This window comes from Arachis ipaensis, chromosome B10 (assembly GCF_000816755.2).
Source record: "Arachis ipaensis cultivar K30076 chromosome B10, Araip1.1, whole genome shotgun sequence".
Taxonomy (NCBI): Eukaryota; Viridiplantae; Streptophyta; class Magnoliopsida; order Fabales; family Fabaceae; genus Arachis; species Arachis ipaensis.
The window spans coordinates 130619046-130621043 of NC_029794.2; positions in this window are offsets into that span (position 1 = coordinate 130619046).

A 1998-nucleotide genomic window follows, 5' to 3' on the forward strand; every position below is an offset into this window, starting at 1 on the left:
TGATTTTATCCTTAACTTTTTTAATTTGTGTCAAAACTATTTTTAAAAATTTTTAATTTTGTCCCTGACATTTTATACGGAGTTAACATTCAGGGATAATTTAAACATAAATCGAAAATATTGTGAATAAATTAAATGCAACTAAACATTAGGGATAATTTTGATAAAAAAAATCGCAAACGTTAGGAAAGAAGTATATTTTACCCATCTTTAAAATAAAAAAGTATCAAGTAAGTCTCAGAAAAAAAATTCATATAGGTCGCTAAGAAAAAAATGTCAAATAAATCATTGAAAAATAATATTATGGAGCAGGGCGAGCTGCTCCCTTGCTATAAATATAAACAGATAAAGTCTTTAGAATTCTAAATATGTAATAAATATAATCATCAACCAAGTTTTTTGAAATAACATAATAAAACTAACATTGTAAAAAATAAAACAAACATTATAAAAAACATATAATTAAACATCTTTAAATCTCTAATCAATCAAACATAGAACATAATTCAAATTATAACTTAGAACATCTTTAATTACAACAAAAAATAATGAGCCCACTGGAAAAGCCCGTCCCGTCCTGTCAAAGCTTGTAGATTAAGCAGTGCAAATTAATTATGGTGGTTTCAAATTCTTTTTTTGACGAGTTATATAGGTCGGTGAATTTCGCTCGATTTGCCACCCCTATTTCCATCTAACAAAAAACGGGAGGCTATGAAGATGGGAATGTTTACGTTTTTGGTCTTTAAAATGGCTTTCAAGTCTTGCTATTTTTTAGCCCAACAAAAAACCTTCTCAAGGCGATAAGCAAAACAAAAACATTTAAATATTGTACTACATCCAAGTTAGGATGACCGAGTCGTCTAAGTTGCTATACTCAAGTTCTGGTATTTTTCAGAGGGCGAATCCCACTTCTGACATTTTGATACCAAATTTACACTTTTTGTTAAAAGATCATCGATCCCAGCCCAGATGAGTCCATGGAACTATTAAGTATATTATATTTCTTTAAAAATGTATAATAGAAAAACAAAATAATAGATAAAATATAATTGAGACAATAATTTTTAGGTTTGGTTATGTTTTATGCAAAGTCGAAATGGGGCAAATGATGTAGGATGCAACTGCACTTATACGTATCTAGGAATCTCATAATTGAACAAAGATCAATGCTATGAAATGAGAGGAACAATGGAGGACCCATTTCCATTATTGGCAAGTTGACTATTGGGCCAACCACTTTCATCACTTTTGGGTCAAAAATATCTCTCACACACACTCATGGACACTTTTATATCAAATAAATCACGGGGTAAATCTAACCAAGTTGGGTTGGTCTAGTGGTTAGCTCACTAGTCCGCTTAAGCAAGTGTCGGGGGTTCGAATCCCGCCTTGTGCATGCAGCAACCCATTGGCCAGCGGCAAACCCTTAAATGGAGCTCAGTACCGCGACGGATTAGTCCTTGACCTGTCGGGTTGGGGGATACCGTGGGAAACCAAAAAAAAAAAAAAAAAATCACGGGGTAAATCTAAATTAATAAATCATAATAAAACACTTAATTACACAAAAGTTGCATATTACATAGAATGCAATAGGAAATGTACCGAAATTACTAGGGCTGAGAGGTGTCTATACTTTTTGAGGCACTAACTGTACCCCTTGAAATTGAAACTTTTTGTTTATTCTATGTGAATTATGCTGAAACCATGAATCAAATAAAATATAGAAAATCAAGAAAAGAGGAGGTTCAATTTTAAGTGAACAATATAGCGTAGCTATAGCACCTGGTCTTGTCATCATCTTATAGATATTATTTGAGTGAGATTCAAAATCTCTTGGAGATTTCTTTTCCATACTTCAATGAGATAATAAAGTAGGAAGAGTTTCAGGTATATTAGAAATACCGGTGTTCTAATTATTTTAACTGCTAATTTGAATTATAAAAAATATATAAAATATATATTAATTTTATTGAAAAAATTTTAAGTGTATCAAGAACA